The 24,744-nt window shown below is 38.7% G+C and overlaps 1 protein-coding gene across 3 annotated transcripts in view; it reads right to left on the bottom strand.

Moving 5' to 3' along the window:
• TP63 (tumor protein p63) overlaps nucleotides 1–24,744 on the bottom strand; it is a 222,325-nt gene that overhangs the window by 142,818 nt on the left and 54,763 nt on the right. The gene's annotated exons all lie outside the window — the stretch shown is intronic.

The following is a 24,744-nucleotide window of genomic DNA, read 5'->3' as shown; positions in this document are numbered from 1 at the left end:
TAAAGTATTAATAAATAGTGTACCAAGATAGTCAATCATCTTAAATTTGCAAATGAATACTCTGGTCTAGTTACATAATAGAAGATAATAGCATTGTATTTATTGTTGATAATTTCCAAACTATATGGAGAAGCACATTCATTTACTCAAGTTAAACACATAGACAGAATCTATTATTTACTAGCAAGAATAAAGGCCACTGAAAATAAAAAGCAAATAAGACTGTATCACTCTCTAGAAGGTATAGAAGGTAAGACAAGAAACCAAACCTCTAATAAGAATAGTAAGAGTATGTATAACACTATGAAAGTACAAAGTTAAAATATATCATCTCATCTGAGGGATCAAAGAAAGAGCCTTAAACAATCTGAAGCAATTAGCTATGCCAGGTAAGGATTAATGATATGAGTGAGCAGTCTATGGCAACAACAATAAACAAAATACTAAAATGGAAAATAATTTGGTGTATGTGAGAAAGTTGCAAGCAACTCTATGTTAGCACAGTGTAAGATCTGGGGCAGAGAATGCTGGAAAATAGAGCTGGGGAGAGAAGAAGAGAATCATATGCTATGTTCAAAGCTTAAATATTTCAATACTTCTAGTTTTTGCAAAAGATTTTTAAATGAACTTTTTATTTTGAGATCAATATAGATTTACATGCAGTTGTAATGAATTATACAGAGAGAGTTCATGCACCCTTTATGCAGTTCCCCCAATGGTAAGTCACAATTTACAAAACCGTTAAAAATATTATAACCAGGATATTGATACTGCTACAGTGCACTGATCTTATTCAGAAATTCTCAGTTTTACTTGTACTCATCTGCACACATGCACGCATGTATGTTATATATGTATTTAGTTCTACACAAGTTTTTGATCACACGTGTAGATATCCACCCCCATAGTATTAAAGGATTTGAAGGATGAGACTGACAGAATACATTTCATACTGATAAATTTGGAAGCTGTGTGGAGGAAAGGTCTATAAGCATATCAGTTTATGTGCAAAGTGGTTACACCAGTCTGGGGAACACAATCGGATGCTAGCAGAAGTAAGGATGGAGAAAATGGGGACGAATTCAATTATTAGCAAAAAGGTTAAATCAGACATTGTTTATGTTCACATTTTCTCTCTGACTGCTAAAAGACCTTCCCTGTATTTCTGATGTCACCACTAACCAGCTGCAAAACTGTGGAAAAGCCTCCCAGCTCCATGAACTTCAGCTTCCTTGATTGTGACATGGGGATAGTCATCCCTGCTCCGTTGCATCACAGATGCCTACACAGTCCTAAGATTTACTCTGCACAAAGCATTTCCTGGTTCCTTACTTGAAATATAATCTTTCTTCTCCAAACTTTCCTGGCCTTTTGTTGCGTCTCATCAATGCTAATTCATCCTCTATTACTTGTACAACAATTAATCGAGTGTAGAGGATCTTAAGTAACTTGAAGGCAAAGCCCGTATCTCCTTGAATTTCTTAGTTTTATATCTCCTCGAGGTTAGAGTGGAAGGAACATGGGTTTTGAAGTGAGACAGACTTGGGTTCAAATTTTAGCTCTACTACTGACATACTGTAAAGTCATGATCAAGTTACTTAACCTCTTTGTACCTTATTTTCTTCAACTATGCTTCCTTCACAGGGTGGTTGAAAGGCTTACTTGAAATAATGTATTACACATATTCCATATAGTGCACGGTAGTCAATACATTGATTGGATTAGATCAAGTACATAATTTGTACCCAGAAAATACTTACTGAATTGAACTAATTAAATAGCATATTTGAAAGGCTTCTTAAAGCTGTAGAAGTGTCACACAAAAGTAATTATATTAAACCTGAATTATCCCTCATTTCTCTGCAGTTCAAATTGTTTATTCTCTTTCTGTGTCTGTAGGCCCAAACGGTGCTCCCATTACCTCTCATTTTCTCCTAGATCACCTTTATCTCAGGCTTGCTACATTGAATGGGGCAACAGCTCCTCCCCACCCCTACCCCCTACTCCAGGGCCTCAAGCTTTAAGGGGACTTGATTACAAAAGATGGGAGTGGGCTTTGGAATAGATCAGTGGTTTTCATATTGGTTTCATGAAACTCTAGGGTTTCTGGTGCCTCAGTGGGTTCGCCAGATGTAAAGAAATGTCCCTAGTGGTAGGACTCCAGACACTCCTTAACACCAGCAAGTTTGTTGTTCGCATTTTAAGTATATTATTGTTCCGAGCAAGATTTCATTTGAAGAACTGGTTCTGTTAACAATTTAAAACTCAGTGGTCTCAGTTAGAGGATCTCCCAGGTGTCTCCTATGCAAACCGAGAATTGATTCTTGATCTCCGAATAAAGATGGAAAACATTATTGAGAGAAAAGAAGGAAAGAGATCAGCTGGTGCCATAGGGCAGGAAGAGTGAGGTAAATCCTACCTATCTTCAGAGGCTTTGCCCTTGGGTGAATCTCAGTATCAATTTACTCATGGAACAATCACTCTGTTCAAATGGTTTTGTCAAATCAGTCACACCCAAAGTTAGGAAGTCTCAAGTCACTTTTTTTTTTTTTTCTTTTCAGCTTGTTTTCATGGATGAACTATCCTGCACTCTTTACATTAACTCAGCCAAAAAAAAAAAAAAAAAAAGAACCCTACACTGTAGAAGTCACCTGAAAACCCCCAAAGGTATCTGCTTATAGTCTGCATTCCCTCCTGCTCTTCCTGTTCTGCCCCAGAAATCACCACTCAAATCTCTTACATTAAGTTTCTTAATTTCAGCACCCCTGAAAAATCTCCAAATCTACTATTTCAGAGTTCAACATAACCTTAATTTTATAGATGGATTTTAGAATTAATAGGCTCCTGAGACCATCTAGCCTACTTTTTCTTATTTAATAGATGGAAAAGCTAAAATCTAAAAAGAACTAGTTCAACCCAGCTATATTGTATTCAACATAGGTCTCTACCCACAGTCCAGGAAGAATAAATTGAGGCATCAAACACTAATTACCAACCCTTCGCCTCTTGTAACAGTTCCCGTACTTGTCATTTTCTGGATATTTAAAGCCTCCTTGGGTGCCTGGGTGGCTCAGTTGGTTAAGCGACTGCCTTCAGCTCAGGTCATGATCCCGGAGTCCTGGGATCGAGTCCCACATCGGGCTCCCGGCTCAGCAGGGAGCCTGCTTCTCCCTCTGACCCTCTCTGCTCTCATGCTGTTTCTCTCTCTCTCTCTCTCTCTCTCAAGTAAATAAATAAATAAAATCTTTAAAAAAAAAAAAATAAAGCCTCCTTACTCCCCTTTAGAACATCCAAACTTAATACTATGAGAGTAGAAGTACATTTGATTAAATATCTTCTAATTCACGTAACAAAATAAAACAGCATTTAGTAGTGATGCAGACCAGAAACTCACTGGCTGCTCCTAGACTTCCTGACTCAAAGGCTCCCTTGATGTCATTCCTTCTGGTAGAGAGAGAATGTGGCACAGGGAACTCCCGGAAAGCAGACCTGAAGTACCCCCTCAGTAACTATGCCCACACTTGGAAAGATGGGGTCACACATGAACCTAAACCTTTGAGGACCACATAGAATGTCAAAGTCAGTTGTGCCCTTTAAGACTGTCTAGTCTTGCTACCTTATTTCACAAGGAAACTGAGGCTGAGACCTGAAAATTTAGCCTAGATCCACGGCCATGCGAGAATACTGGTTAATGAAGGCAGAGTGTTCAATATTCTGGAATTTTCCACGCCAGTTGTTAAACATAGTCATTATTATAATTTATTATAAAGTATTAAACTTAAAATTAAATTATGTTAAAAGCAAAGATAATAAATACTCAAAATGGATCACTTCCTAATTATTTTACTATTATCTGTGTTCTTGAAAGCCATTTAAAAAAATAATGTAGTGAAATTGCTCAGATTAAAAAAAATCCTCTGTAAATTTATTGCTATACTCATCTAATAATATATTTTAGCCAAGGCTTATGTGCAAAGGACTCAACAATACATATATTGAGTACTATGTGAAAGGCTATGTTGGAGATTTAGTGATGAGTGAGACATGTATCTTGCTCCTTTGAAAGTTTTTCATAGTTCAATGCCAGAAATAGAACACCTTCAATATTTGTCTAATTTTTACCTTTTGTCATAACCTTTTGTGCTCCTAAATTCCCGCTGGACTGTGACCTTCTAAAGGACAGAAAAGCCAGCATGGGCCATTCATTTTGGTTTGTGCTCTATTTGCCTGGTGATTGGCAGGAAAGACTTGCCATTGATTATGGCAGGATTTCACTTCACTGGGCCTGCTTTTCTAGTTTTCCACATGACAATTTTAAGCTCAGAGAGGATAAGGAAATTATTCAAGTTCACTCAGCTAGTAAATGATAGAACCAGGCTTTTTATTTATTTATTTATTTATTTATTTATTTATTTATTTATGATAGAGCTGGGCTTTGAATTTAAGATTGTATGACTTCAAAGTTCATGCTTTATTAAATTATATATATTATATATACATGGTTCTAATTTTCATTCATCTTAAAAGTTGAGCAATAGTGTTTTTCATAGTTAGGAGGATATTTTTTTCTGTAAAAGAACAAAATTTCCTACTAATTCTGTCTCATCATAAGAGCTATCCTTTTTCCTTCAAATGAGCAGGAAATGGTGTGAAAAAACAAGTACTGATCAGTGAATGATATTGACAAGAATATCTGTTCTTTCTGAGGATTCTCAATATTGATTGGAGTTCACTCTCAAATGTAGTGTGAGAAGAGAGCTGAGGTCCCTATTATTTTCCAAGGGGACTGAGCACTCAAATACTATGGGAGTGTCCCCAGTTCTCAGATAGAAGTTGTTTAAAACTCTGAACCTGACTTCCTCTTCTGTATATCCATCTATCCATCCATCTAATCTGTCAATCCATCAAATTATTGCCTAAGCCTTTATTACCAACCTCTCTAGATCTTCCCCAGAACAAGTCTTCCAATGCTCCTTCTGATGCAGGAGCATTCCAAATCACATAATTCCATTTTTATTTTTAGTTTAGAAACACTCCTATATTTTCAGTTTACTCTGTTATTATGATAACCATTATGATTATTAATTGTCATACTTAATTTTAGGGATGCCAAAGAGTACCTTGATGCCCTTTAATAAATCGCCTCATCATTGCATGCAACAATGCCCAAGAGCCCTGGAGGAGTAAACTTATTCATATGTCTGAGATATGTCCACCACCAGAAAGCTACTTACATAATCTAAATCAAGTCCATTAACATCTTTTCTTCATTAAATAGAATTCTTTCCTTTTCAACTTCATGTTGAAAAATGACCAGTCTGTTCCTTATCACTGTATTCACCCCATGGTCAAATCCATATGCCAGCTTCACTCCTGGCAGAGAAAACTTACATGGGTAAAATGTATTTAGAGTATATCTTATGCCTTGAAATACTGATTTGCCACAATTTGAAAAACAAAGTGTCATAACCAAGAAATTTCATTTTATATTTTATTACCGAACTAATCAACTAAATTCTTAAGAAAGTCTCTTTTGTATCTTTCAGTGTCTGTTTATCCTCCATTCTGCCATAATCAGTTCACTTCCCTTTCATATTCAGACTTTTCTCTTCCCACGACCACCTGTCTGAGGATCTGATTGCCCACAGCCTGCTTCTGCCATAATCCTTTATTGTGTATACCAAACTCTCAATTCTCCCATTAAGCCTATATATCTAGTGTCAACTCACCAGTTGTTAACTCTGAGGGAGTGAGCTTTTCTTCTCTCAAGTCTAAAATCCTCTAAGTTCCATATTTTGTGTCCCACTCTCTATTCTAACCAATTGCCGCCTTAAAAGTGATGATTTCTCTGACTGTAGCCCCCATCTCTCACACCCCCAGCTCCCTGAACCTTCTTCCTGCCCTCATTTCATTTGTCAGCAGTCTCTCCCAACTGATGTGTGATCATCGGTCTTCCCTAAACAGCATTTTTATCAGGCTACTTGTTCCCTGACCCAGAATTTACAATCACTCATCTCTGATCCCTGGACAAAATCTAATCAGACCTCATCCCTCATCCTTTTTATTCCTTTGGGCAGATGCTCTTTTCCAAATTATTCAGCCAGCTATATCCTACAGGTTGTTTCTTTTCAGCCATGAGTCTTTTCAAATTATGACCTCTTGTACTCCCCCCATCTTCCCCCAGGTCATAATCTTTACTTTTGCTACCATCCAGTACAAAGCTCAGCTCCCCTAGAAAGGGTACCACAATACACTAAACGTTTGTGTCCCCTCCAAAATTCATAGGTGGAAATTTAATCTCCAATGTGATAGTTTTTGTAGGTGGGGCCTTTGCGAGATGATTAGGTCATGATGGTAGAACCCCCATGAATAGGATTCATGCCCTTATAAAAGGGGCCCATAGAGCTCTCTCCCGCCTTCCACCATGTGAGGTTACAGAGAGTGAAGACTGACATCTATGAACTAGGAAACACAGGAACCAAATCTGCCAGTGCCTTGATCTTGGACTTCCCAGCCTTCAGAATTGTGAAAAATAAATTTCTGTTGTTTATAAGCCACTCAATCTATGGTATTTCATTATAGCAACCTGAATGGACTAAGACATCTACACTATTCTTTCATTGTTTGAGTTTGCTTCCTCAGTTTGGCATGTTTTAAGCATTCTTGTCCTTTATTAATTCTATTGTAATCTACACATGTTGGAATGATGTTTCTATTTTGTCTACACAGGTCCTCTAATAAGTGAGGAACTGGGAGTCAAAACCTATATTACTATTTTCCTGGTTCTTTACAGCAGAGAGTTAGAGGGAAAAAAAAAAAAAAAAAACACATGAAAAGGGCTATATTTCTCATCCCCTATACTTTCTTTCTACAAATGAGGACTCCCGGGGATTTTACTCACAGTCCCATAGGAAGCCCACAGGGTTCTAGTGCTAAACCCAGGGCATCCTGGATCCCTCTGCAATGCTCTGAAGAAAGTGGACAATTAAAACTTTTTGTGGGCCACTTGGGTGGCTCAGTTAAGTGTCCATCTCTTGATTTTGGCTCAGGTCATGATCTCAGGGTCATGAGATCAAGCCCACACACAGAGTCTGCCTGGGATTCTCTCTCTCCCCCTCTCTCTCTGTCCTCCTCTTGCTCTCTCTCTCTCTCTCTAAATAAATAAAATATTAAAAAATCTTTTTTGTAAACGGAGCAATCTCTCTAAATCCATGAACATAAAAAAAAAGTTATCATCCAACATCACTCTCCTATAATCAATTGATCAGTTAATAGTCTGATCCATTTCAATTTACAATTTGGCATCTGGTAGAAGATAATGATAGGGGAGACTTGAGTCCATCTTACTTTAAAGCCATTTTAACATTACGGCATGCAAATAGAGATACATGCAAGCTTACAGGGAACTTATCTATAACCTGCCCCCAAATTAGAATTTAGGAGACATTTGAATAGCTGTAATCATCACGACATCAGGGTTTGGATATGTTATGATTTTGCACCAGTGTGAAGACCTGATAGGAAGTTCCATTAAGAGAAAAATTAAAAAAAAAAAAAAAGCACAAGAATAAAGAGACAGGTATACCTCAGAAGCTCCTGGGGAATCTGATGTGATGATAACCCAGTAAAAAAGTTCCCAATGGTGATCTGGAATCATTAAGATAAGTTCACATAGCACATAGTATTCTTGGTTTAAAACGACAGAGAAATATGCCTTATTCTCAGAAATATCTACCTTCTTTTTAAAATGCTATTTAAAGAGTATATGTTTATCTAGTAAATGGAACTGCCCAGAATGACATATTTCTTAAGGGCTCCTGGTAGATAAGTTTTGTTTGTACTAAGACAGTATGGCTCTCTTTGTTCTTTCTGATCATATCTTGTCTTATAGTACAGTTTCTTATTTATAGTTTCTAATGGAGTAGTTGGCTCTTGGAGACAAAGTTCGCATTACCATTTATTTATTTCAGTAGTCTGACACAGTAACAGACACCAAGTGGGTGTCAAGTAAATACTGGTAGAAGGAAATACTTGGAAAATAGAGTACACATAACAAAGCCAATATCTAGAGCAGAAACAACAGTTAATATTCGATTGTTTCTATGAGCAAGGTTCTCTACAATAGGCCTGACATGAATTAATTTTCACAACATCTTATGATGTAAATACCAATATTATCCCATTTTACAGAGAAGAAAACTGAAGCCAAGTGGCAATTTACTTCCTCCAGAACACATGGTCACTGGGAGGATGGCAGGTCTGGAGTCTAAAGGATTTGGTTTCAGAGTCTCTAGTCTGTTAATTACAAAGTTAATGACTATGGACAAGTTATTCCGCTGCCTCTCTAAACCTCAGCTTCCCTATCTGTAACAGTGCAAAAAGGGATAGTACCTATCTCAGGCAAGAGGGAAGGCCTTGGAAACTTACCATGGAAGGTTGCTCCACTTTCTCAGCAAGGGGCAGTAGGTGTCACACTTGAAAGTTCAACAGAACCACCTGACCCACATTTGGAAAATACAAAGTCCCTGTCCCTACCTCCCAAAGATTCTGTTTCAGATGATCTGGAATGAGGCTCAAGAATCTGCACTTTAAGGAAATTGCATGTGCAAAGATATGGCTTGGGGATCCACCTACATTCTAATCCCTTTGAAGTTTTTTAATCAAAAATGGAGCACCTTGATAAATCTACATTTTCTCCAAATACCTATTCTCACACAGGAGGCATGGTATTATCACAGCCTTGTTCATTGAAATGTGTTTTTGTCAGCTAAATAAAGCAGTATGGTATAATAACTACAGTTAATATTTTTAACACCTCTCACATGCTAGGCATTATTCTAAACGCTTTATGGATATTAACTCACTTAATCCATCCAACAAGCCATGATGAAGTTTGACTCTGTTAATCCTCATTTTATAGATCAGGCAACTGAGGCACAGAGAACGTAAGTAACTACCCCAAAGTGCACACTCAGTACATGAGGGCCGCAAACTCAGCAGGCTGGCTCCAGAGGCTGTGCTCCTCCCACACTGTGCTGACTCTCCCAGGCAGAGGCAAAGGTCAGAACCCTGGCTTCCAGGTGATCTTAGTCAAGTCCCTGCTCCTCTCTGGGATTCAAGTTCCTCCTCGAGGAAGTGAGGGGGCTACCCCTAGTGATCTCTCAGGCCCTCTGGTCCAAAGATCCTATCATTCATTTTACAGGAGATTTTTGACCTTGTTATCTGAAGGTCGAAGGCTCTAGAATTGCTGACAGCAAGACATGTTCCCTCTTCTAGAACTGCCCCATTATTATTTTTTCTTTACCTGCCAATTCAGAAAACTTTCCTCTGAGTCACTTGTCCTTTGTCCTTTCTTCTTGGTGAGGAAACCAAAGGCACTTCAGTCTAGAGCCCGTAGGGAGATCTGTCTCCACAGACTTCCTTCTGAGTCCCGCTCTTTGTTTAATCAGGCTTCCAAAGTGCTTCCGCCTGAGCCTGTTTGAACCTCATTAGTCTCGCAACGAGGCTCACCAGCTTCTTGTCCCTGCTTTCCTGTTCTCTTGAGCAACAGCTCTCTTCAGACCTAATTCGTCCTTAGTCACATCTCTCCTGACTGTCCTCCTCACACCTGTACTTCTGTGCTACCAGCCCTTCCACGCTTCAACTCTCAGGCTTCTTTGAGCCTCGCTATTTCTCAAATTGCTACACATTAGAATATCTGGGGGGCTAAAATACAGACGCCTGGGTGCTACCCCAAACCAGTTAAATCAGAATTTTGAGGAATGGAATCTGGGACGGAGTATCATGGAAAAATTTAGAAGTCCCACAGGAGATTCCAATGTGTGGCATTGTTAAGCACCGTTAGTGTCTAGTGCTGGTGATCCTCCAATGGGGGGATACGCAAATCGGAATCACCTGAGCTGCTGGCTCCTCCTTACCTCCCGGGAGGAAAGTCTGGGCATGTGAGCCAAACAAGGAGCCACCTTCCAGGTGGTTTGGAAAAGCCCCTGGATGAAACAAAGTTCTAGCTGAACCTCTAAACGCAAGATGGACACTACCCCTTCCACTCACTCACCTGTGGCTTCTCACTGCATCCTGCACCAACTTACTATTTCTAAATTTTTTTTTTAAAGATTTTATTTATTTATTTGACAGACACAGCGAGAGAGGGAACACAAGCAGGGTGAGGGGCAGAGGGAGAAGTAGGCTTTCCGCCGAGCAGGGAGCCCGATGCGGGGCTCGATCCCAGGACCCTGGGATCATGACCTGAGCTGAAGGCAGAAGCTTAAGCGACTGAGCCACCCAGGCCCCCAATACTTTTTTTTTTTTAAAGATTTTATTTATTTATTTGACAGAGAGAGACACAGCGAGAGAGGGAACATAAGCAGGGGGAGTGGGAGAGGGAGAAGCAGGCCTCCCGCTGAGCAGGGAGCCCGATGCGGGGCTCGATCCCAGGACCCTGGGATCATGACCTGAGCCGAAGGCAGTCACTTAACCGACTGAGCCACCCAGGCACCCCCAACTTACTATTTCTAATCATGAAGAGTAACGCAGAGGAAAAAACACTTGACAGCGAGATCCATATTCTTTTTTTCTGTCTGGACTAACTGGCTACGGAATTGTGGGATTCTCTTTTCCTGTCAAAGCTTCATTTTCCCCTATGTGTAAAAGAAGGTAATTGGGTTACTAGATAATCACTAAACTTCCTTCCTATTTTATTACTTTACTGTTTTAAGGCCCCACACCTATCATTCCTCCACTATTACACAACCAGCTCCAGTTCTTTCTACATTACGCCAGATGATGACATCAGGCAAACTTATTCCCGAGCCCTGGGAGGCAAGGCTTTTTAAAGCTTTCTCACCATACCAAGAACTACTGCTGCCCAAGCTTCAGTTCAGGCCTCTGGGTCTTCACAGAGGCCCTCCCTGTCAGTGTCCTCTGACAGCGACCACATCAGACAGCAGACCCCCTCCACGTTTCTGGGCTTCCCACCTCCTGCAGGAAGGCAGCCCAGCGGTGCACGGGAGCTGGCGACAGGCTGACTGCAGTGTGGCCCTGGATGCCTTCTTCTGTTTGCTTACTTGGTCTTAGTGGGAGGTGCCCGAGTCTGTGAGGGGCTGCTGGCTGATGAACGTGTGGCAGAGAAGCGGTAACCAGAGTCTCTCCCCTTCCCTCCCTGGCAGCTTTCAGTTGGGAGATGCACCATGTAAACCTGTTAGAGAGGATGGCCTCTAAGGCCACGTACACTGATCTTCTGTCTAGGTACTGTGTGCGAGTATGCGGGTTTTATTTTTTTCCACAAGTAATTGGAACTTACCTAAACTAATAATGATAATAAAAATACTGTAATTAATATTTGACAAGATGAAAAACTAAAATAAGGAATGTTCTTGGGTTTTGACCTGCCCTCCAGTGGCCTAGATCCTCTCCCTCTTTGCCCTAGCCCCTTGACATTTGAATCTGGGAATGGAGAAAGGAAAAAAGGAAACAGGAAAAAAAAAAAACAAACAAAACTGAGCAAGGGTATTTTAGTCAATCTGCAAAATAAAGGGCTTTGGGTCAGAGGTTGGTGGGGGTGATGAAATATTTGTGGATTGAGCTTGCTGGGGAGGATGGGTTTGGGGCAGGGTTTGGTAGAAAAGAGATGAATAGAGTAACCTGTGAAAACTGGAGAGAAAAGTAAAGAAGAAAGGAACAAATGTGTACTACCTCAAGGCTATGAACTGGCTCTTCTTTAACATCGTTCCAAAGACCAAAAAAGAAGAAGAAAAGAAAAGAAATTTAAAAGAATGGAATTAAACAAATGTAAAACATGAAAAAAAATTTTTTTCCAAACATTTTATTTATTTGACAGAGACACAGCGAGAGACGGAACACAAGCAGGGGGAGCGGGAGAGGGAGAAGCAGGCTTCCCGCGGAGCAGGGAGCCCGAAGTGGGGCTTGATCCCAGAACCCTGGGATCATAACCTGAGCCAAAGGCTGACGCTTAACGACTGAGCCACCTAGGAGCCCCTAAAAAATGAAAAATTTTTAAGTCATACTTGCTTGTTCTGTGCTTCTTAAAATCCATACCAGTTAGAGAACCAACCCAGACTGGCCTTAGGCTCACAGGTATAGGAAGCATGATGATATTAAAGACATTATCTGCATTTCAAAAAAGGAGATTTCAAAATAGTTCACAGAGAACAGGAGAGGCATAATTCCATAGAGAAAGACTCTCAGAGGAAACCTGCCTGAAGAAAAGTGCAAGACTCTCAGGTGAAACAGAGGTCTACCAATTACCACCCCCTAAACTATTGTTGTCTGTTTCTGGAAAGCGCTTTGGAGCACAGCTTTGCGCATTTGCTCAGGACAGTCTATGCCAGCCTCACATCATAGTGGCCGAGTAGAACAGTTGCAACAAAGACTGCATGGCCTATCAAGCTAGAGATACTTACGATTTGACCTTTTATAAGAAAAGTTTGGGGCACCTGAGTGGCTCAGTTGGACTGCCTTTGGCTCAGGTCATGATCCTGGAGTCCCGGGATCGAGTCCCGCATCGGGCTCCCTGCTCAGCGGGGAGTCTGCTTCTCCCTCTGACCCTCCTCCCTCTCATGCTCTCTGTCTCTCATTCTCTCTCTCTCAAATAAATAAATAAAATGTTAAAAAAAAAAAAAGTTTGCTGACCATGACTTAAAAAATAAAAGTTTAACTGCACAATCATGAATATTTCAAATGACAAAGGAGGCACAGGGTGAGTGTGTTGGTTGGTCAGGTTGAGTGTTTATAAAAATAGTTTGGGTTATTAAAAAGATTTCTTTCTTTTTTTTGTTTTTATTTTTACTTATTTGTTTTTTACTTTAATTCATTAGCCAACACAGAGTAAGGACATCATTAGTTTCAGATGTAGTGTCCAACCATCCATCAGTTGTGCCTAAAACCCAGTGCTCATCATATAAAGAGATTTCTGATAAATTAGATGCCAAAGGAACACCTATGGAAGGGTAAAGTATGGGTACAGCTTCAGGGAGACAAACAGGATGTGATGGCTACTGTGGGAACAAATTCAAAAGCTTATGGCTCAGAAGGAGCTGAGCTGTGCCACGTCATACTACAGACTACTTCTAAGCCAGATGCCCTATGAGCAGGGATGAGAGGAAGTTATGGTTACCAGAAGCAGCATGGTTTTCTGGTCACTGCAACAGTGTGGGAATCCTGGGATTTCCCTCCAGACCTTTGGTAATCAGTGATGTTAAACTTCATCCCTAGCTGATGCTTCTGATACATCCTTGTGGCTGATTCTGTTACAAATAAGCACTTCCTCTTTTTCTAATAGGCAGCCCCTGTCCATCAGAGCATCCCCTTAATGTTGTTATCTGTCTTTATCAATTTTTAATTTTAGCTTGTCGGAGCCTGAGGGAAACAGCAGATCACAGAGCAAGCTTTCTCCTTTTCCCACATAAATGCATTTCTCAATTCTATCCCTTGCATATATGTTCCTCATTACTACTAATTCTGTCTTCCCCTTTCTAAGCTCATGTGAAGACTGATTTTGGAGGGTGGATCCAACTTCAGGCTAAAAGGAAAGAGGAAATGAAGAAACCTGCTCTAAAGCAAAGGGCTTATCCAGTGCAGAACAGATCTCCTCAGGCCTAATTCCCAGATTTTAAAGAAGCAATAAACAATTTAGGGATCGGACAAGCATGATGACTTTTGATTAATGAGACCGACCTCATTTACATAGGATATTTATAACCCTGATTTCAGATATTCTCTATGACCTGCAGGCTTGTCACATTATGGTCACATTGTGACTACATTGAGCATAGAAAAATTCACATTATGACTACATTGGTCATATTATGACTACATTGAGCATAGAAAAATTCAAATTTAGCCTATTTGTGTGAAAAAAAGCTGTATGTGCAGCTCTTTAAACCAGTATAACTTCTTACTTGCCATTCTACCCACCTTCTCTTAGGAGCAGTCAGCTGCTATCTGGAGCTATGTTTCCTACATCTTAGTTATCGAAATAACTTCATTCATTTCTTTATTCTTCAAAGTGATTAAGTTTGTTGCAAGTATGGTGTGACACTCTCTCTCAAGGGAGCAAGTGACTTGATCCGTGGGAAAGATGATATTTAGTATATTATCTATTATGGGATGATCTGTGATTGGTCCAGATGAGGGCGTGTGTTCGTGGGTCTGGAAGGTTATTAAACGGTAATAGCAACAACTTACTTAGTTTTAGGGATGCTGAAACATGGGAGCAGTTTAAGGGCAGAACACTCTGCGTGTGTGTGCGTGTGTACGTGTCTATCCCTATGTGTTTACTTTGTACATGAGTACATTTATGTTTTAGCAAGTTATTGTAATAAATGGTTATGAATTAGGTGTAAAGGTTCTTAGAGATTCTGATAACTCACTCTTAAAGGAGACAAGGTCTATGATAGGTGGAAGGACTGAAGAGAAATTTCAGATTTCAGTTTAGTGCCATAATGGGAAAGGAACGTGAATATGATAACTCTTTTTAAGATTTCATTTATTTATTTGAGAGGGAGAGAGAGAGAGAGCAGCGTGGAGAGGGCAGAGGGGGAGGGAGAGAAAGGGAGAGAATCCCAAGCAGACTCCACACTGAGCACGGAGCCTCTAGTGGGGCTCGATCCCACAACTTGAGATCATGACCTAAGCCAAAACCAAGAGTCGGCTGCTTAACTGACTGAGCCACCCAGGTGCCCCAATTAGATAACTTTTTATTTTGGGTAATTTTCCAAGGTTTGGCTATAAAATTCAGGCTACCATAAAATCCTTCAGATCTGTCACAGTAAGAGCTATAGATTTCTTGTTTCTCCAGTGTGTTGAGTGAGGTGAAAGCTGAAAAGTTCTTTTTCTAATGAAACCAGTCCACTGTTGGTACAGAATTGGAGGGGGGGAAGTGTGGTAAATTCTATCTCTTTAATAGAGAAGTGATCATGGAGTAACAGTTCCATGATATTTTGGAACTTGAAGTAAGTGAAGGGTGACACAAAATATGTAATTTATCATATTGTTTCCACAATATATTTAAAGTCCAGTGACTGAGAATCTAAGAAAATCTTATGATGTAAATTCATTACAATACAATTGTCTTGAACAAATACGCTATCCCTTGGGGTTTGACCTCACTCAAGAAAAGAGAGAATAAAAATATATTTTACAACGGGAAGCATTATATATGAAAGGGAAGTATCTAATATAATTAAAGATAAAGATTCTAAAGGTCCATGAGGGAAGCATTGGGAACCAATTGGGAACATGAACTTCAGAATTCCAATTTTGCCACACTACAGATGTTTGACCTTGAACAAGTTATATATATAAGCTTTCTAAATCTCAGTTTCTCATTTAGAGAACAGGGATACAAATACCTAATGCTGTATGTTGCAGTAAGAGTAAAGTGTCTGGTCCAGATCCCGGCAGGTACTCAACGAAAGGTAGCTAATGGTTATCACTGTTCTAAACTGTGGTCTGCATATTCCCATGCCCTGAGAATGATGAGTCACAGCAGTTATAATGAGGTGCATGTTTCAGTTCCATGGAGACTCACAGTTATTTCTCGGACAATTTTATGGTCTCTTGATAATTTTTTAAACAAAGGAAAAACAACCCAAACCACCGCACAGAAATTTATACAGTGATAAATCTTAACAATTTCACACTAAGATTCACTGTGGTGTATGTACAGTACCCAAATTCTTCACATGGCTAGCTGCTTTGATTTTTAGTGTCAGATTTTTATACCATGATGGCTGGACCCAAAACTACCACACAGATGGTCTCAGACTCAGCACTCATGACCTTATTAAGGATCCGGAGTCATTGGCCATCAGTGTCAGTATGTAATGGCAATAATCTTTGGCAGACAGATATATACCTACTAGGTCTTTGTGCTGATCAAGGCACATTTCCTGAAAAAAAGCCGCGTGTTCGTAGAGAGACCAAATGTATCCTCCCTGAGAACTTCATCTTCTCGCTGACCAGAAAACATCTTACGTGATCCTTGTTTTACAGTTAAAAGCTAATTACAATGGAAAGTAAATGCCATAATCTCAAAACCAATGCCACAGTCAAACTTTACTTCTCACTCACACAAAGTCTTAGGAGGACATTTCCTTCTAGGCAGCTCTCCCCACTGAGCAGGGAGCCTGGGATCATGGCCTGAGCCAAAAGCAGACGCTTAACCAACTGAACCACCCAGGCACCCTGACTCGTGCTTTGAATATTGATATCCCCTCAATGAGCCTGCACTATGTGAAGGGATGACTCCTGGGACCAAAGCGGAGACCTGATCTCTTTGCATATGTCTCGGTAGGCTTTTACGATAAACAGAGCACCAGGATTAGGAGAGAACATAGGGAATATAAGCACCTTTTAAAATGTCATGGCCAGGAAGAGATGAGCCCAGAACTTGAAGTGGATATACCTAGAAATAGTTCCTTTTCCACATTCCAACTTGTGAGAATGCTGCTTTCATAGATCAAACACATACGCACACACACACACACACACATGCGCACACGCGCGCACACACAATTCCATGCACATGGTGTCTTTAATTTAACTACAGGTAACAACAACATAGCACTGAGTATCCATGAGTATCTCATATAAACTGGAGAGCTGGAAACCAACTCTCCCCAAATTGCTTTTAGATTTCCAATATGTTACACAAAAATGGAGACTTTTAAAAATATACTTTGGAGAGAATGTAAGACAAAGCTTTAACCACTCTTTCCATGGTGGACAAAATCTTTTCAGCTGATGAAATATTTCCTAAGTAGTGATTTGTAAAATCTCTTAAAAAACATAAAAACTGATTTGTATTTACTATATTATTGGCATATTTATTAAGATAATAGGCAATTGTCAAGATTATAAGAGCATCGATTGCAATTATAAAGAGAGATGTAAAATTTTTCCAGGAAATAAATATCTAGTATAATATTAGAAATTTAATAATGGGCTCAATTAACTCTGCATATGAAATTGTAGTTCATATGTAATTTAATTGTTCATCTGTAGTATTTATAAGAGAAAGATTTGAAATATATTTTGTTATTTTATGGCAGCCTTCAATCTCTGCTCCTTTCAAATTTCAAAGAGGAAGTCAGTCAGGGAGATGGGAAGCTTGACTTTGTGAAGTTGCAACTGGATCAATCCCCTGGGGGTGGTGGAGCACATTTGAGACTGCTTCCTAGTGGTTTGGGATAAGATAAATTTGTTTCAAATGAAGGAGACTCACCTCAGGAAAATCAGCTATTTGTCCAAGAACTCAAAGACCAAAGAGAAAATATCAAAGGCTAGCTTTCAGTACCGCTCAAAACCAGACGCTCATGTATAGATTGTTTACTTAAGCACTGATAACCAGGCTCTTCCCCACTTGTTAAAACAAGTTAGTAGTTTGTCCATTCATTCAGCAAACATTTACTGAGTACCTATTACTTGCCGGGCAGCATGTTAAGTGCCAGAAATATAGAGAATAAATCAAATGCTCCAAGAGCCCAAGGGTAGGAGGAGGGATGGAGGGGTCATCAAATCCATATTAAGGAGCTAGGTTTGTGCATCTCAATACATTTCTGGTCTTTAAGCCAAATAATAAGGAATTCCAATCCTGCCCTATCTTCCTATGAACAAGAGTATGAAGATCAAAGTGGAGACGGTCCGGAGGCCTCTGGAAAAAAAAAGTAGTAGCTAGCTGGTAGGCAGCTGGGGGAATTCCACACAAACCTAGCTTTTTCTTGGAGCTATAAGATATGGCAATAATGGAGCCCCCCAGCACCCCTGAGTTTCTAAATCAACCCAATTATGGCAGATACCTTCAATGGCTCCCTATCAAGTTTGAAGTCCAAATTCAATGGCACAGCTTTGAAAATGCTTGATGATCTAATCTCATCTTATAATAAAACAGAATTTATAACCTAGTCTTAATTTCTGAAATAGTCCTTGCATTTTATGGCCTTCTTCTTTGCTTACTTTGCTTTCTTTCAATCATATTTGTTTACAAATCAGTGACTTAGCTAATCTATACATCTCACCTCAAATACAATTCTTCAGAAATGTTTCTTACCCCTCTCTAGCCAAAATAAATTTGTCTTCCATACTTCCATGGCAAACTGCTAGCTCTTACTGCACACTGCCTTGTACAATAGTTGTTCACATGCCTGTCTCTATTCCTTATAACTGAGAACAAGGGCAGTGTAATACTGTGTCTCAATATCCACCACTGTGTCTATAGTAGTGTTAGTGCAAGGTATGACTTCAATAAATGTACATTAATTTGAATTGCTCTCTACTGTCCTTGTCCAGGTTGGGTCCTAAAACTCTCCAAAAGAAACTTAAGTTCTGCCTACCAGCTAGCTACTACTTTTTTTTTCCAGAGGCCTCCAGACCCTCCCCACTTTGATCCTTCATACTCTTCTCTTGTTCTTTCTCTGTCCATCCACCAACACCCAGATCAACAGCCTCCTATTACAGAAATTCCATCACCCCACCTCTTTCCCTCAGATTCTTTATTCAAGCACAGAGGTCACGAATTCAAATGCCCATAAGCACAAGACATATAATATCAAAGCAAGAAGCCAACTAGTATAAAATAAGAAGTAGATGGACCCAACTGGGGACAATATGTCCACACAAAGGCAACAAGGTTATTATTTTTCTAATTGCCAGACAATTAATATCATGTACATTATAATGCAGTTATAATGCTATTCCCTTAACACAAGGCAACACACCCTTCCTCACTAAACTCTATTCTCTGTGCCTTTGCATTTTTTTTTTCTCCACCTGAAGTGCCTCTACCTTTATCTATCCTTCAAGACATGGAGCTAATGTTGTTTCCCCCTTTGAATCTTCTCCAATCCCTCCAGGTAGAATTTGCAATCTTTTTTTTTTTTTTTACCCTTGTTTGCATGATACCTTTTTTACAGCTCTTGTCTGCCACTTGTCAGAGCACACCTCACACCAGTCCTATTAGCATGAGTTAGCTCTTTCCTATGTTGTCCTCCTTCAGCACAGTGCCAGACACACATATATACTCTGTATATACAGTTGAATTAAACCTGGATCCTTGTCATCCTTCTCCTGAGCAGTAGCAACTGGGTTCTTGGCCCTAAATTCTATAAGGCAAGTTTCTGAAAAGCACTATGCCCAAATTATGGACAGGAAAATCTATGTTTCAAATGATGAGGTAATCGTCCTTGTCTCAACTAGAAGACTGGTAGCAACATTAAGGTCAAAAGCCTTATCGCTGACAACACAAAACCCATAGAGAGTTAGTTCCCTTAGACTTGGCCACCATTACCAGTGTGTTTACACAATACTTCACACTCTCCAAGAGAACAGAGAGGCACTCTAATTGATGAATACACTCTTGATATTGAACTTATTTATAGTTTTTGGAGGGGAGGGAGGCAGTTTGGTGAGTGTGCTGTTAAAACTCTAGGAACTTGGCAGCGGCCAGTGCACAGGAATTCCCCCTGCTTTGCATTTTAACACTGCTGTGATTTGTAGACATCACTATTTAATGAAGCACACAGCTGTGCAAGAAGAGCAGGAGGCGGAGTTTGGCAATGAAAGGTCAGCAGGAAATCTGGCAATCATGTCATCTGGAATTTCCCTAACTCAGTCAAGCCACCCCTCCTTCCTTTGCCCTCCTCCAGCTCAACCTCCAGTCACTCTCCAAAACGACCATTTTAATTACACAAATAACCAAGGAGAGAAATTGCAGTATAAGCCTTGCCCTTTAACTCAACTTTAGCAAGTATATTTTTATAAGTCCAGGAACTAGAGTGGCCAAACTTGCAAGATAAAATAAGAAATGATCCAGATCTTCAGCTAAAATTGTAATGGAAACATTGAGGGAAGCTAAAAAAGAAATCTCTTTGGATAATATTATAAATTATTTCTTTTAATTAAATTAGCCCTGCCCTTTCCTATTTTAGCTGCAAACAGAAGTTTCCAAAGCAGCAATCTGAAAGTTGAGAAACTGTGGTGTCCTGTGAAGCTGAGTTTTATAGTGGGGTTCAAATCCTAGCTCAGTAACTTACACATCCTGAGACACAGACAAGTTAATGTGGCCTTTTTGAACTATATTTTCCTCCTCTATGGCATGGGGATAATAGGATATATCCACTGGGGATGTTAGGAGGGTTAACCTGAGAAAGTATACTTACAAGGTCTGACACCTAGGGACACGCAGTGTGTTTTCTCTTTACCTTTCTCCCTTACCCCATTCCCCCCCAACACATTGATACCACCTCCATCACTTAATAGTTTCGTTGTAAGTCCAGTGAAAAATAGACTTCTTTTTAAAACATAACAGATTCAAGTAAGTACTTGATATCTGAGATATCTTGCTAACTAAGTAAATGACATGATAATGTCTTTATTTCAATAATGCAAAGCATTTATCAACACATATATTTATTCATTTCCAAAGTATTCCTATAAAGTATAAGGTCACAAGTATCCATCCTATGGAGAGAGAAAATGGGAACAAAGGTTAAGTCATATGATCCAAATCTTTAAATGAAAACTATAATCCTTGAGTTCTATCATCCCTCATTGTAGCTTTCCCCATATTATCTCAAAGTATCCTCCTCAGAGCTATAAATCAAAGACAAGACTGATAATCCAAGAAATGCTTACTAAAGACATCATAAATAAAAAAGCAACTGAGATTCTTAAAGAAAAAAACAAGCAAACCAATGTTCTATTCACTACATGTTTCATTAAGAATAAATAACATAAAGCACTATTAAGTAAGGATGAATTTAAAACAAAGACAAATTAATCTTTTAACATTATACTTCAGCTTTAGATTTTTATAACCATAATAGAAAAAAGAAAAAGAAAATACAACAAAGGAGCAATCAAAGAGTTAGACAGAAATGTAATCTTCATGCTAGCCAGAGGCTTGTGAAGTAAAGCTATAACTAACTCATAGATTCAACTCTTTTGTGGGGAAAAAAAGGCTATTTAGATTAAAAGTTGGAAAACATCACCATTTGTTATAAAGTCCCCTGGCCCATTTATTCCCCACACTCCCACATGTGCTGCCTTTTTAATCTTTTCATCAGTGATCAGCAAACATGCTCTAAGGATCTGCTCTATGTCAGGCACTCCCAGCTACTTTGGCATACCGTATCTCAGCAAGCATATGCCATTTGAGTTTTTCTTCAGAGGTTAGATGTATTCAGGCCAGAGAAGAAATTAAGCAACCAAACTGAATGCTTTTATATGCTATTGGTCAGAGTGTGGATTTGGGCATCAAATTAATAAGTGACAGAACTGAAGATCAGATTCTGGCTAATGAACAAAAGAGGAAACCAAAAGATTATGGTTTCTTTTAGACTTTTGTTCACAAAACAACACGTTGGTTTCCTTAAATGAATATATTTCTCCTAACTATTACACTTGATCTTAGCCAAAAGGCCGAGAAGCGATATATTTCTCCTAACTATTAACACTGACAAATTATTTGCTGAAACTGGTTAAAATAGTTAAAAATAGTACATACAGTTATTGGAGTTCAATGTTAGTAAATCATTTTCTTAAGTTGTACCTATTTTCAAGGCTGCTTTCAAAGACTATTAATCTACTGATCAAGATCATGAAGTCAATTTAGAGGGCTAAAGCTAATTTAAGAAAAGAGAGGGAGAGAGCAAGCAATCATGTAAATACAAGAGATGACTCTGGAATGGGATAAATCACAAGGGAATAATTGGAATATATCCGATCCCACTGCATGTAGTATGGGTAAGCATTGTTTTATGACATTTTGTGGTTCAACTTATAGATGATTACATGCCTAGGTATATATGTATGTGTATGCACAGTACACATATGCTACATAAACAACATACCTTTATGATGACTAGTGACCAAAAATATTGAAAGACCACTCTACAGAATAGTTAAGATACATTTTTAAATTTTCTTTTTTTTCCTTCTTTCTTTTCTTTAAGATTTTATTTTTAAGTAATCTATACACCCAATATGGGGCTTGAATTTACAACCCCAAGATCAAGAGTCACATGCTCTACCAACTGAGCCAGCCAGGTACCCCTAAGTTGTTTTTAATTAGCAGTAAGTTTCTATTTACATAAGTATAGCAAAAATTTTTAAAGTATATATGAGCTGTAAATTTGTCTTACTTTAGTTTTTTTTTATTGAGATATAATTTACATAAAGCAATATATTAAATTCAGGTGTACACAAAATGATTTAATACTTGTATAGATTATAAAATGATCACAATAGGCTCCTTTACATTCATCACCATATATAGTTATAGAATTTTTTCCCTTGATGAGAACTTTTAAGATTTACTCTCTTAGCAAATTTCAAATACGAAATACAGTACCATTAACTATAGTCACCATGCTATACAATATATCCCCATGACATTCATTTTATACCTAGAAGTTTGTACCTTTTGCCTCTTTTCACCCATTTTGCTTACCTTCCCTCACCCACCACTGGTAACCACAGATCTATTTTCTGTATCTATGAGCCCTGTTGTTTTTATTTTCTTCCTTTTTAAAAATATTATTACAGAAGTGAAATCATGCAGTATTTCTCTTTGTCTGACTTATTTCACTTAGCATAATGCCCTCAAAGCCCAGCCATGTTGTCATGAATGTCAAGATTTCATTCTTTTTTAATGGCTGAATAATATTCAATTATATATATTTATACCACATCTTCTTTATCCATTCATCCATTGATGGATGCAGGTAGTCCCCATATCTTGACTATTATAAATAATGCTGCAATGAACATAGGGGTGCATAAATCTTTTCGAGTTAATGTTTTCATGTTGTTCAGGTAAATACCCAGAAGTGATTTGCTGGATTATATTCTAGTTCTATTTTTAGTTTTTTGAGGAACCTCCATACTGTTTTCCATAGTGGCTGCACCAATTACATCCCCATCAATAGTGCACAGGTGTTCCCTTTTCTCCACATCCTCAACAATATTTGTTATTTCTTATCTTTTTGATTCTAGCCATTCTAACAGCTGTGAAGTGACATGGCATTTTTGTTTTTATCTGCATTTCTGATTTTTCAGTTATAATGCTTATAATATGAGCATTAATATTTATGCTACTATTATTTTTAAAGTAATCATTTTCAGGAAAATGATCTAAATTTTAAATTAGTGGCATTCTGCTTAATAAGGTTTCACTATGAAATATCTAAAAGAGCAAAAATTTTAATATACTATAATTATAAACACATCCTAACCTTCTGAGACAGAAAACCTATGCCTGGGGTTATTTCCGAAGGAAAAATTTTGAAACAAAGAAAATATATAAATGTACACAGATTATGACTATTGTTAATTATAACAAAAATATATAACCCACCTAATAATCAACGTGAAAGACTTTTTTATTATCTACCAGCCAATATACATAGTATAGCATTATATGCAGTCATTAAAAGGATCAGTCTGGCAAAGTCAGAAAAGTGTGTATATGATACATTTAATTAATACAACTTTATCTGTGCTGTATAAGTATGGCCATTCAAATATTATGCAAGTATCTAAGCTAATATTGGAAGGAAGCAGGAAAATAGAAATGTTTAAATTGCTGGAGTCATAAACTAGTAGATTTTTTTAAATTCTGTTTTTAGCCAATGTTATCATAAACTGTCCTATTAAAAATTATCATATCTTGAGGCTCTTGGGTGGCACATTCAATTGAGTGTCCGACTCGTGATTTTGACGGGGGTGGTGATCTCAGGGTCGTGGAATCAAGCCCTATGTCAGGCTCTGTGTTAGCAAGGAGTCAGCTTGGGATTCTCTCTCCCTCTTCCTCTGCCCCTCCTGCTCATGCTCTCTCTCTCTCTAAAATAAATAAATCTCAGAAAAAATTATCATAATTTAGTATGATTCTAAAATATAACCAAGATTGACAACAATTATCAGCAAAGTTCAAATTCTTTACATATTGCTAAAATTTTATGAAAGTGAGCTAGCAAGAGTGCTTTCAAGGTAACATAATGAAGCAAAATGAGGCAAGACCTATTATATACAGTTGGGGATCTTCTCCTGTGTGTGTGAAATTCTGCAAGCTGTGGAGCATTGTTCCTCCTGGGTTTCAGGGGGCTGTTTGGGTTTTCCATGAAGCAGCAGGGTTCTGGAGTCAGAACTACTCCTGCTTTAGGCAACATTTCAAGCCCTCTTTGTGGACCTACCTTATCTATTAAACACAGCTGCTGATAACCTGTGTTCCTTGGTCTTTGAGAGATTTACCTTTTGCCTGGCTGATAATAGGATCTAGGTAATTCTGGGTCTGATATATCGGTGTTATATAGAGAAGTACACCAGCATCAGATGTATAGCTTGATATGTCACAAGATGCCGAGAGCCCACAGGCAGAAGATAAGAAGAGTCTCTAGGGCAAAAACCAGAATTAAGGACTAAGGTCACAGTGGCAAGCTGATCTATTTTCCTGCCAAAATAATGCTTGCTATAATTGTCATCCTGTGTGCTAAGTTGTTTGGATCAGGGGATGGTAATGCTGAAACTAGGGAGTGATTGGGAAATATTACAATGTTCTATAGAGATTTTTCTCCATATTTAAAAAGCACATTGGAGGGTGTTATGCTGAGCGAAATAAGTCAATCAGAGAAAGACATGTATCATATGACCTCACTGATATGAGGAATTCTTAATCTCAGGAAACAAACTGAGGGTTGCTGGAGTGGTGGGGGGTGGGAGGGATGGGGTGGC

The sequence above is a fragment of the Leptonychotes weddellii genome, chromosome 1 (assembly GCF_054177405.1).
Source record: "Leptonychotes weddellii isolate Sample4059 chromosome 1, ASM5417740v2, whole genome shotgun sequence".
In the NCBI taxonomy this organism is placed as follows: Eukaryota; Metazoa; Chordata; class Mammalia; order Carnivora; family Phocidae; genus Leptonychotes; species Leptonychotes weddellii.
The sequence above is the reverse complement of the archived record's forward strand: the minus strand, read 5'-3'. Positions and strand labels throughout refer to the sequence as shown.